The 12,259-nt window shown below is 39.8% G+C and overlaps 1 pseudogene; it reads left to right on the top strand.

Annotated features, from left to right (window-relative positions):
• Nucleotides 1-10,009: 10,009 nt before the first annotated feature.
• Nucleotides 10,010-11,435, top strand: LOC129062890 (ATP synthase subunit alpha, mitochondrial-like; annotated as a pseudogene).
• The last annotated feature ends 824 nt before the right edge of the window (nt 11,436-12,259 follow it).

Raw genomic sequence — 12,259 nt, 5'->3', positions numbered from 1 at the left:
ATATTATTTGTACTTACAAAATGTTATAAGTTTTTTTCTTTATAGTGGTTGTGCATTTAATAAATGGTTAATGATTAAAAAGAATCTTAGAAAATTTTGGATTTTGTTCCATCAACTCCAGATAACTTTTCCAAACAAGAAAAATGGAAGGTTGTCTTGTTCAGGTAGGAGAGACTGAGTCCAGGGATTGATGGGATCAAGTCTGAGGATTGTGATGAAAGGTCATTTCCTAGGTTTTATACCCTTAAGTTGAAATTTATTGTTGAGTTTTTGTAAGTCATGCCTTAGTATTTATATCTCAGTTAATCTTAGTTAATTGAGATATTGGCACATAAGACATTACTAAACATACTAAACACTTTCAAATTTATTTCCGAATATCATTGGATTTACTTTGGAGGTAATGCAAACATTATTTCACATAGTTAATGGTCACTTGGGTCTCACTTGTCTTTCAGGAGACACTTAGGATCTTGACTTGGTTAAGTAGGTCATAGAGGCTCAAGCCTGCCTTTTTAATGATACCATAGTTCTTCCTTATTTTGAATTTAGAGATTCTGACTCATCTCATACATTTTTCAAAATTATATTTTATTGATTATGCTATTACAGTTGTCCCAGTTTTCCCCTCTTTGTCCCCCTCCACTGAGCACCCCCCACACCCTCAGGTGATCCCCACACCATTGTTCATGTCAGTGGATCTTGCATGTAAGTTCTTTGGCTGCTCCATTCCCTAGACTGTACTTTACATCCCCATGGCAATTCTGTGACTACCTATTTGTACTTCTTAACCCTCTCACCTCTTCACCCGTTCCCCCACATGCACCTCCCATCTGGCAACCATCAAAACACTCTGAATCCATGGTTCTGTCTCTGTTCTTGTTTGCTTAGTTTGTTTTTCAGATTCAATTGTTGATAGATATGTATTTATTGCCATTTTATTGTTCACAGTTTTGATCTCCTTTTTCTTAAATAAGTCCCTATGATATTTCGTGTAATAATGGTTTGATGATGATGAACTCCTTTAGTTTTTTTCTTGGCTGGGAAGCTCTTTATGTGCCCTTTGATTCTAAATGATAGCTTGGCTGCATAGAGCAATCTTGGCTGTAGGTCCCTGTTTTTCATGACTTTGAATATTTCTTGCCAGTCCCTTCTGGCCTGCAAAGTTTCTTTTGAGAAATCAGCTGACAGTCTTGTGGGAATTCCCCTGTAAAGAACTAACTTCTTTTCTCTTGCTGCTTGTAAGATTCTTTCTTTATCTTTAATTTTTCACATTTTAATCATGTGTCTTGGAGTGGGCCTCTTTGCATCCATCTTGTTTGGGACTCTGTGCTTTCTGGACTTGGATGTATATTTCCTTCACCAAAGTAGGGAAGTTTTCTTTCATTAGTTTTTCAAATAGATTTCTAATTTCTTGCTTTTCCTCTGTTCCTTTTGGCACCCCTGTGATGGGAATGTTGGAATGCTTGAAGTTGTCCCAGAGGCTGCTTACACTATCCTTGTGTTTATGGATCCTTTTTTCTTCTAGTTCTGATTGGTGGTTTTCTGCTTCCTTATGTCCTAGATTGTTGATTTGATTCTCGGCTTCATTCACTCTGCTGTTGTTTCCCTGTAAATTGTTCTTTATTTCAATGAGTGTATCCTTTGTTTCTGACTGGATCTTTTTTATGCTTTTGAAGTCCTTACTACATTCTGCGAGCATCCTTATAACCAGTTTTTTGAACTTTGCATTTGATAGATTGCTTATCTCGTTTTGTTTAGTTCTTTTTCTTGAGTTTTGACCTGTTCTTTCATTTGGACCATGTTTTGTTGTCCTCTCATCTTGGCAGTCTCCCTGTGTTTGTTTCTATGTATTAGAGCTGCTGTGACTGTGTCTTGGTGGCGTGGCCTAATGTAGTAGGTGTCCTGTAGGGTCCAGTTGTACAGCGTCCCGTACCACCCAAGCTGGGTAGCTGAGGTGTGCCCTTTGTGTGGGCTGAGTATACCCTCCTCTTGTAGTTGAGCTTTGGTTGCTGTTGGCATGTCAATGGGAGGGATTTACCTAGTCCAGTCAGCTGCAGATTCTGGCTGTGACCACTGACCACCAACCTCCAACCTCCATGGAGGGTCAGCTGTGCAGGGGTAGGGTCGTGGTGCTCTGATGTGATCTATAGCTGTCCACTGGGTGCACAAAACCTGGGGTTTCCCAGGTGGTGTAGGCCCAGGTCAGCCCCTACCTGTGTTTTGCCCAGGGCCACCTTGGCTTGACTTATAAAGCAATCTGAGATGGCTGATACGTACGCTGGGCTTGGAGATTCCCAGGCTAAACTATGCTGTGAATCCAGGCTGGCTGTTGCTAGTACTGTGCCTGTGCCCACTTAGGAAGAAATATGGGAGCTGGGGGCTCATTCACCCTGGCTGTTGCTTGTTTGAAAGGATTTAGGAAGTTGTGAAGCATGAGCCAAGACCAGCCATTCATAGGGAAAAGCCACTGTGAACAGCTGTAAGTTGGGTGGGATGGAGCCTCGGGGGATCTCCAGGGCTGGGCAAATAGTGCTAGCCAGGTTGATGGAGTCTCAGATATGGCACTAGCCTCCGGGCTTTTCGGGAGAGCATTCAGCAAAGGGACAATGGCCTCTGCCCGACTTTCTTTCTGGGAGAGAGCTGTCCCCAAGCTCTTGCCTTGATGCTAGGCACTGCAGTTCCTCATTTATGGTGCTTTTCAAGCTGCTTCCTTGGTGCTGGAGCTTGGAGTGAGTCTGGGTAAGTCCATGTATGGGTTCTTCAAGAGAAACTGCTTGGGACTCTAGAAGTTTCTTCCACTGACTCAATTCCTGCTGGTTTTTGCAACCAGAAGTTATGGGGACTTATCTTCTTGGCACTGGAACCCTGGGGTGAGGGGCCTGGTATGGGGCTGGGACTCCTTGCTCCTGAGAGATCCCTCCCGATGTTTTATTCACCACATATGGATGTGATACCAGCCTGTTCCGCATCTCTGCCCCTCCTCCTGGTCTGGATGGATGTGATTTCTTTAATTCTGTAGTTGTCAGACTTCCATTCAAGTTGATTTTTGATGGTTCTGAGTAATAGTTTTTTTATAATTAAGCTGTAATTTTGCTGTAGTTGTATGAGGAGGTGAGTGGTGTTTACCTATGCCACAATCTCTGTAAAAAATTTTTAAAAAAATTTGATTAATATTTATTGTATTTTTCTTACCATTACCATTTAATCCGCTTATACTGCCCTCCCCCCAGCAATCACTGTACTGTTGTCCATGTCCATGAGTCTTTCTTTTTTTTATGCCGCCATCTTGACCAGAAGTCTCTCATCTCATTTAATTATGTTTCAAAAGCCTGAAATTTTAACATCTTACATAAGAATCCTGACTTTCACCTTAGGTTTAATTGTAATCAATGTTCTGTTTTTAACCACTTTGAGCTGAATAGTCTTAATATAGCTACATCATTTTCCCTTGTTTAGAGAAGTGTCTTCCTGAAAGTGGAACATGTAATGAAGGAGACAAAACGAAACAAAGGAGTTAACTGAAACCATTTTTTAAATACTAGAAATCCTAAATGATTCTTAACAACCTTTGGTTGGGGGAATGATAGGGTTCATCTTTTGAGAGAGCTAGAGAAAGAGAGAAAGAAATGAATATGAAAATGAGAATAAATACAGAAAAGCAAAAAGTGGAGGGAAAATGCAAAATTTTTCTACCCAGGGATAACTGCAGTTGACATTTTAGTATGTAAATATGAATCTCATTTCCCTTGTTGACTCCATTACCTTCTCATTTCCACTTAAAATTCAGCATTCTCACTGTGGCTACAAAAGCCCTAATTTGCTCCTGGTTGCCTTGTAACCTCATATTAACTTCATCCTTCCTAATTTTCTTCTGCCATATTGACTTTGTCTTCCTAGGGCATACCGAATATATTTTTGCATCAGCAGCTTCAGACTTCACATTTCTCCATTTCTAATTGTCATTCCCAGATATCTTCATGGTTCCTACCCTCCCATTCAAGACAGGAAATATGAAATAGGTGATCATCCTCAGACTTTGTTTTACGTCATGAGCATCAGGCCAGAAGCATTTTGCAGAGTCGTGAAAAGACTGGGAGTAAAATGTGCAGTGGGTAACCCGTAATTGGGTTAGAGAGCTGGAAGAGGAATGGCCAGTGGTCAGATGTGTGCTTAATCAGATCAAGTTTGTCAATTTATAGCTTTGGCTTAAAATGAATCAGTAATAGTGTGTATTTAAGTAAGGAGGTTAAGCCATAAAGGGTTTTTAAAATTAGTGTTTTTTAGAATTTACCAATGCCAGTATTTTTTAAACAATTTTTTTCAGAATGAGTTTCAGACCTCCAGTGAGGCTAGCGGTTCAAAGTGTGACTTCACATTGCTTTTATTTATTTACTTTATTTATTTATTTATTTAGTAGTTCTATTTTAATTTTTTAGGGTTTTTTTGACACTATTATGGATGTCCCCCATTTCCTCCCCCCTCCTTTGTCCAGCTCCCCGCAGGCCCCCGCCCCGCTTGCCCCATGGCCTTCACCGCTCACTGCGCCCTTGGGCTATGCATATGTTCTTTGGCTAACCTCTTCATCGTTTATCCAGTCCCCTCCACCGTCCTCCCTTCTGAGATCCGTCAGTCTGTTCCACGTGTCCATGCCTGTGCTGCTTTTTTGTTCGTTGGTTTATTTGGTTCACTGGATTCCACATATAAGTGAGATCGTATGGTATTTGTCTTTCTCTTCGCATTGCTTTTAAGTGTTGATTAGCAGCATTGTTCATTTGAATAAACCATTATTTTCCGTTGAACTTTCTTAGGTGCTTAATTCATCCACACACACACTTTTAAAAAATATCCACCAATTTTTCAGACAAAGAAACACACCATGGTTCTGAGGAGTCTTTTTAGGTGGGTGGGGGTGATATGGTAGATTTAATATCAGGGCTTAAGGAAAAGAAGCATTTTGAACCACCAGTGTTTGGGAATTTACACGTAACATCATGTTATGTTTAATTTTGATATAAATGTGTGTTTTTTTGTTTGCTTATTTGTTTTTCATTTTCATTTGTTTGAAATAGAGGGGAAAAAATCCCCTTTACTTTTTTCTTCAAATTTGAACTGGAAGTCTGAAAGACTTGAATAATGGCTGAAGCAGGACGGCACAGAAAGGAGACCTCTGCCAGGTAGGAGAGGGTCTGCTTCCAGAGTCTGTGCTCTTGACCACCATGTCTTGCCCGCTGTTCTGCTGATCCTTGGCTTAAGTAAATTGAAGCATTTCCTTTTCCTCCCATCATTTGTTCCTGGGACCTAGCGATTCATTTGCTCCAAGAGAGATGCTTCTCTGTCCACGCCTCTCTCTTTCCTCAAAGGCCTGAGTCAGCAGTGTGCGTAGAGCCTGCAAAGATATCATGTTATGCATTTGGCTCCCAGGTATTGGTGGTAGCCCACTCACCTGGGCTGATGGCCCAGGATGGCTGGGGTTGGGGGTGAAGGGAGATGAACCAGTTCCTGGGGAGCTGGAAGCACCAGGCTGTGGTGTTTGAGAGCTTAGGAATGAACCTGCCACAACAGTGCCTGCCACATTCAATCTTGGAAGAAAGGGAAGTTAGGGACCAACTGAGTGTGTATTCTTTAGGGTGAACAGAATCTTTTCAGTCTACCCTCAAGGCCATTTTTTTTACCCAGTATGGGATTCAAGGCACTATCAACTCATCTGTGGCAGTTCTCTGCCACCACAAGATCTAGTACTAAGATTTTATTTGCAAGGTTGAGGTTAGGGACTTTCAGGGACCAGAATATTTCTATGACTTTCGCCTTCCTAGAGACTAGACAGAATGGGACGCAAGATCACACTCCTGGCCTATTATTTCGTTGCTTATAATCTCTTCAGGTTTTACAAATGGATCATTTGATGATGTTTTCAGGAAGCCTGAGATTTTCTTATTAGCAATTTGACTGTGTCTGATTTAAGACTGTTTCCCTGAGTCTTCTAAAATACTAACTGGCAAAGCTGTAGAAACCTCCAGCCATTTCTCCAAAGCTTGACTATTGCTTTGAGAGCATTTTAAATTGCAGGAGTTCTGGGTCCACGTTTCTACTTTGTCTGGGATGGCCTCTGCCCACCGCACAGGGCCCATGCACTGGCCCTCAGACTGGAATTCACCTGTCCGTGGAGAAATGAGGTAAAAAATGACATGGAAACCCTTGTTTTGAGCACTGTCATTACTTGCTCATATAATAAAAGGGTAGCTGTTTCTTTGGTATGCGCCTGAGCCTGATGTATTTAAAAATGTAAAAGAATATAAACAGGGCTCATTGGGAACTGTAAGAGCTCCTTTTAGCTGCAAACGCCCTTCTCTTCTCCCAGGCAAAAACACCCGTAGAGGAGAGCACAAAAGCAAGCAGAAGTGGGCGGGGGATGGGGTGTTTGCTATGTTACATAGTTTGTTGTTTTTCCCCCAGACAGGTTTCTGTCATTTTCTGCCTGTGGAAATAAGTGACACTTGGATTCATACGCAGAGAAAGTGGTATGAATCGTGAGGATTTTAAGTAAAAATCACTTCCTGCTTCTCTATATGGTTCAATTCTTTTTATCTTCTTTCCTAAATATCATTTGTTAGAAATGTTATTGGGTTTAAATACAGTGCTAAATAACCATGGTTACCATCAGAAGGGAGAGAGCTTTTTCTCTGATTAAAACCAATGGCTTTTCTGACATACAGCCTCAGCTGCAGAAGTGGCTTCTCTGCCTTCTGTTTCTAGGAAGATTAGGTTTTTCAAGGGTAAAAAGGAAATGAAAGCCAATTCTAAAGAGGAGAAATTTTTCATGTTGTTGAGTAAGATTCAGGTGATTTTACTAGTAAAATCATGAGCTTGGTTCTTGCTTTTACTGCAGGAAGACTTAAGCTATTTCCTTCCATCACATACATTTTCATGGAATTTACACTTACATGTACTGATGCCAAGTGGGGACAACAGGTTTCTTCACAAACCAGAAGGCCAGATGGGAAGTATAATCCTTTGCCCCTGCAAAACCAAAATAACCTAGTATTTCTTGCTGGTGATAAGGTACGAGTGTGCGCCAAAGTGTCCTCATCTAGTCACGGCTGGGGCCCTTTGTCACCTTAGAATGCCCTGTTGAAATTCCAAACAGATGAAGCCAAGCCCAGAGCTGGTCACAACTATGAAGCAATCCTATTATTTTCTATTGTCAAGCTTTGCCTGACCTATTTATACCCTAATTATGGTTTCACTTTCCACAGTTTGTTACTCACAGTCAACTTTGGTCCTTAAATAGTAAATGGAAAATTTCAGAAATAAGCAATTTAATAAACGATAAATTTTAAGTTACATGCTATTCTGAGTGTGATGAAATCTCTCACTGTTTCCTCCACCTCTTTAGGGATGTGAACCATCCCATTGCCCAGGTGTCTGCTCTGTATTCGTTCCCTACCCCTTAGTCACTTAGTAGTCATCTATGTTATCAGATTGGCTGTCATTGTATCGCAGTGCTTGTGTTCAATGCACCCTTATTTTACTTAGCGACAGTCCCGAAGCATGAGAGTAGTGATGCTGGCAATTTGGATACGCCAAAGAGAAGCTGAAAAGTGCTTTCATTAAGTGAAAAACAGTTAATAAACTATTTTAAGAGACATCATACTTACATAATTTTTATTACAATACATTGTTATAATTGTCCTATTTTATTATTAGTTTTATTGTTAATCTCTTTTTGAAGGTGCTTGCGTTTTTTAAAAAAGATTTTATTTATTTATTTTTAGAGAGAGGGAAAGAGAGGGAGAGAAACATCGATGTGAGAGAAACATCAATTCGGTTGCTTCTCTTGTTTGCCCTGATCAGGACCAAACCCGCACGCAACCCAGGCAGGGTGCCCTGACCAGGAATCGAATTGGTGACCTTTTGCTTTGCAGGATGATGCCCAACCAACTGAGCCACACCTGTCAAGGGCTGTTCTTAATCTCTTACTGTGCCTAACTTATAAATGAAACTTATCATAGGTATGTATGTATAGGAAAAAACAGTGTATATAGGGTTTGGCACTATGTGTGGTTTCAGGCATCTGATGAGGGTCTTGAAACATATCCCCATGGATAAGGGGGAACCACTGTAATCCAGATTTGTTCTTTTTGTTTCCTTGCCTGGAATGTCTCTCCCTCTCTTTAGCTTGAGGCTGATCGTTTTTTCCAATGTGCTTTCCCAGTTTTACCTACTTAGTAGACAATTCCAAATTTCCAATCCCAGCCTTAGGGGATTGCCCTTTTCTCTGGAATCCCGTATCACTTGTGGTCTGCATTTGATGCATTCAGTCATTCATCCATGCTCTTCTCTCTGTCTGGAATGCTGTTCTTCTAGCTCTTGGCATGAGTGGCTTCTTCTCATTCTTTAAGCCTCAACTGAAATGCCAGGTCTACAGAGACCTTCCCTCACTACCCATTCTACAGTAAGAGCCTTTTCTATATATTCAGAAACTGTGGACCCCAGCACCCAGCTTAGTAGCTGGAGCATAGTAAATATTTATTAAATGAGTTGACAGAGTCATTTATTATTTTAATTTAATGTATAATTTCCATTTTAGCTTAAGAACAAAAACGTTAGTAACTCCTAGAATTAAGACACATTTAAACACAGGAAATATTAGGTCTCTGTTTGTATAAGAAACTGAGAAATTTTCTGGAAAATAACACATTCTAGGGGGTGAAATACTATGTGAAACACCAATGTATGTTTCAAGTATAGTGGTTTAAAATGAATAAATGAATGATTCTGCATGTTTTGCTTAGGTTCTCTGTACTCTTCCCCTAGCTCTCTGGGATGGTGAGAAAATCTTTTTGTTTATTTTCATATGCACATCTGAATGTATTGTGATGGAAATAATCTAAATAGGAAGATATCAAACATTTCATCTTAGTTATTTCTATGCAAAAAATAATGTATTTAATATAGAAAATCAATATTATTTTGAAGTTGATTGTTTCAAAATATTCTAGATTTTTAAAGTTGAAGTTAACAAAATTTCGGTAATTTATTACTGAGTCATGTTTGATTATATGAATGTAACAGAGTTTGTATATCTGTTCTCTTATTGATGAACATCTGGGCTGTATCTAGTTTGTGGCTGTTATGAATAAGGCTACTATGAACATTCTTGTAGAAGTCTTTTGTGAATATAAGTTTTCATTTCTTTGAGATAGATAGCTAGGAGTGAAATTACTGGGTCATATGTTAAGTTTATTAAGGAATACACTTTTGCTCCCAAAGTGGTTGTGCTATTTCACATTCTCACTGTGAAAGTTTTGATTGGATGTCCCCACATTCCCTCATGCTTAGGTTAGGTGATGAGTAATGAAGAGTCATAATAGTTTACTCCTTTTAAGCAATCACCCTACTGTGCTCATAGAACATTTTGAAGGCATGGGTAAATTTAACTGTAGAATCAGTAGGAGATGAAATTAGGGAGCTATTTTTATTTTGTTGGGGGAATAATACTGTTTTATTTAGATAGGAGAATGTCCTTATTTATTATTTTTTAGATGTGTATTTTGGCATGAAATGTTATAATGTGTGATACTTTGAAACAGCTTAACCACAATAATAAAAAATAAAATATAGATCGGTAAATCAATAAAGCTGATATGACAAAATGTTAATAATGGTCTAAGAAGTGACTTATAGGTGTATCATTTTTTAAAACTTTTGTATGTTTGAAAATTTCATAATAAAAATAAAAAAATACATAAAAATTGCTTTATCTTTCTAGTGAATTTTTCTTTTTGTCCTTATGTTGTGACTCGCTTTATCCATAATGACTTTTTTCTTAAAAGTATATTTCTTAAAAAGTACATTTTTTCTTAAAAGCATATTATGTCTGATACTAATGTAATTATCTCATAATACTAATACACTATCTTGAAATAGTAGTGTAATGTCTTTTGTTAATATTTGCTTGGGAGTCAGTCCAGAGGCTATAGAAGAGCCACCGAAGGAGAATGCAAAGATGCTGTCTGTGCACATGGCCTGGGACTGTGGCTGCACTCTCCTTTGCCAGGCTGGGCTAGTCTCCAAAAATGTTTTGGGACCTTCCTTCATGGCCACAACAAACTTCCATGCCCCTAACCCTTGCCTTCAGAGACTGGCACTGCCAGTATGTTCTCTGTTCTTGAAGAGCATATTCTTGGAGCTAGTCCCTCTGATGACCTTGAAGAATCTGGGTGTGTCTCAAGTATTGGTGATGGTATTTCTTGGGTACAAGAGTTGAGAATTGTTTGAGCAGAAGAAATGGTAGACTTTTCTTCAGGCTTAAAGGATATGTCTCTGAACTTGGACCCTGATAATATTGTTGTATTTGGAAATGATAAATTAAGGAAGAAGATACTGTGAAGAGGGCAGGAGCCACTGTGGACCTACTAGCTGGCTAGAAGCAATCAGGTTGTGTAGTAGAGACCCTTGGTGATGTCGTTGATGGAAATGGTCCAGTTGGTTGCAAGACCCATAGACAAGTTGTCCCGAAAGCCCTTGGGATCATCCCTCTAATCTCTGTGCAGGAATCAATGCAGACTTGCATTAAACTGTGGGTAACTTGGGTGCTGATTGGTTGTGGTCAGCATGAGCTGATTATTGGTGACCGACAGATGGGCAGAATGTCAATAATTGGCAAAATCATTAACAAGAAATGTTTCAATGGCAGATCTGATAAAAAGAAGCAGCTATATCATATCTACATTGCTACTGGTCAGAAGAGACCCACTGTTGCCCAGTTGGTGAAGAGACTTCCAGATGCATATGCTACAAAGTGCACCATTGTGATTTCAGCAGCTGTCCCACTGTGGTACTTGACTCCTCATTCTGGTTGTTCTGTGGAAAAATATTTTAGGGATAATGGCAAATGTGTCTTGTTCTTCTGTGACAAGTTATCCAAACAGGCTCCTCATCAGATGTCTGCCTCTCCGCAGACCCTTCTGCAGCTTGCGAGGCCCATCCTTGTGAAGTGTGCTACTCACACTCTTTATCTGCTGGAGAAAACAGCCGAAAGAATGACACTTTTGATGGTGGCTCCTTGACTGCCTTACCCGTTCTAGAAACAGGCTGGTGATGTGTCTGCTTGCATTCCAACAAATGTCATTTCCAACACTGATAGACAAATCTTGGAAACAGAATTGTTCTGCAAAGGTATCTGCCCTACCATTAACGTTGGTTTGTGTCTGTTTTGTGACAGATCTGCTGCCCAAACCAAGGCCACAAAGCAGATGGCAGGTGCCACGAAGCTGGAATTGGCTCCTTATCCTGAGGTTGCCACTTTTGCCCAGTTTAGGTGTCTACCTTCATGCTGCCACTCAACAGCTCTTCAGTTGTGGTGTGCATCTGAGTCGCTGAAGGAAGGACAATGTTCTCTTAGGGTTATTGAAGAAGTAGCTCTCATCTAAGATGGTGTAAAAGGAGGCAGCTTGATAAACTGAAGCCATTTCTATTTCATTTTTTTATTTTTTTGCTGGAGTATTTAAACGTAAATCTTAAATGAATGATATTTTATCCTAACTACTCCATTATGCTTTAAAAGACAAGAAATTTTTACTTAACCACGAAGCCATTTTTACCTCTAAAAGTAAAATATTTCTTATTTTTCAATATAAGCTATTAAAATTTCCCTGATTGACTAAAAAAAAAAAAAACCCAACAAAAACTTTTTATCATTATCTTTTCTAACTGCAGTCCAATCAAGGTCCACGTATTGAATTTGGCCCTCACAACCTCTAAGATGTCTTTTCACCGGGAGGAGGGCTCCATTTCCCCTTTCTTTGTACCATTTACTTCCAGAGGAACCGGGTCAGTAATCCTGCAGAACGTCTCAATTGCATCCTTGCGGTGTTTACAAATTAGTTTCTTCTCCATCCTCCGCATTTCCTGTACTCTAAAAGTTAGATCTAAAGACTTAAATTCTATTTCAAATTTTTGAAAAAAGGTTTTATTTGTTTATTTCTAGAGAGAGGGGAAGGGAGGAAGAAAGAGGGAGGGAAGTATCGGCCAGTGCCCTGACCGGGAATGGGACCAGCGACCTGCCGCTTTGTGGGACTACGCCCAACCCACAGAGCGGTATCAGTCAGGACTTGTTTCACACTTTTGACAAGACTGCTCTAGGTGATGTGATAGACTTCATATTATCGCATTACTTCATGAGTTACATAGCGTCAGACTGTCTCGCTCTTAGCAATGCTTAAATTGTTCAGGCAGTGACAGCCTGATTCCTTCA

This window comes from Pteronotus mesoamericanus, unplaced genomic scaffold (genome assembly GCF_021234165.1).
Source record: "Pteronotus mesoamericanus isolate MK-2021 breed Mesoamerican mustached bat unplaced genomic scaffold, CSHL_Meso_final scaffold_85, whole genome shotgun sequence".
In the NCBI taxonomy this organism is placed as follows: Eukaryota; Metazoa; Chordata; class Mammalia; order Chiroptera; family Mormoopidae; genus Pteronotus; species Pteronotus mesoamericanus.
Note: the sequence above shows the minus strand (reverse complement) of the source record. Positions and strands in the feature narration are given on the sequence as shown.